This window comes from Colias philodice, chromosome 19 (assembly GCF_061535455.1).
Source record: "Colias philodice isolate Cphi_HAF_F1 chromosome 19, ilColPhil1 Martin Lab GWU primary, whole genome shotgun sequence".
Classification (NCBI taxonomy): Eukaryota; Metazoa; Arthropoda; class Insecta; order Lepidoptera; family Pieridae; genus Colias; species Colias philodice.
This window is the reverse complement of record NC_143104.1, coordinates 1,771,890-1,772,639: the sequence shown is the minus strand read 5'-3', so window position 1 is coordinate 1,772,639 and position 750 is coordinate 1,771,890.

Genomic DNA, 750 nt, shown 5'->3' with positions numbered 1-750 from the left:
CTAATTACATTTTAAGCGATGATTCTAAATTAATTAGCGATTTCTTTGCGTAATATATGTATTTTATATCCTAATAAAATTTGTACATAATTTATTTTTTAAATTGTCAATTGATTATATAGTTAAAACTAGCTGTGCCCCGCGGTTCACCCCTATTGCTCCGCTCGTTGGTCTTAGCGTGAAGATATATCACCTATAGCCTTCCTCGATATGTAACACCGAAAGAATTTTTCAAATCGGACCAGTAGTTCCCGAGATTAGCGCGTTCAAACAAACAAACAAACAAATTACTCTTCAGCTTTATAATATTGTATAGATATTATTTCCTGAACTCCGGAGAATTTTAATTAAATTAAAACTAGCAACATTATTTTTGGACAGCCTGTGTTCACAGTGTCTCGTAAAACGTAGGTAGAGTGCGTTTGGGCGTATTCAGAAAGAAAGCTTGAAACTTATAAGCGCTTATCGGCGCTTGTCATGTTCATATTTTTTCCTGCGCGGGTTACCAGCGCTGACAAGCGCCGATAAGCGCTTATAAGCGCTTATAAGTTTCAAGCTTTCTTTCTGAATACACCCTTTCACGAAAGAGTTCCCCTGCCGTTATGTTGGCTTACCTGACTGTCAAAAACGAAAATATTTTTTTTAATCAAAAATGACAGAGAAAGGAGAATATCTTTCTAGGCAGCCGACCCCGTAAGATACGGGATAAGGGCGTATTCAGAAAGAAAGCTTGAAACTTATAAGCGCTTA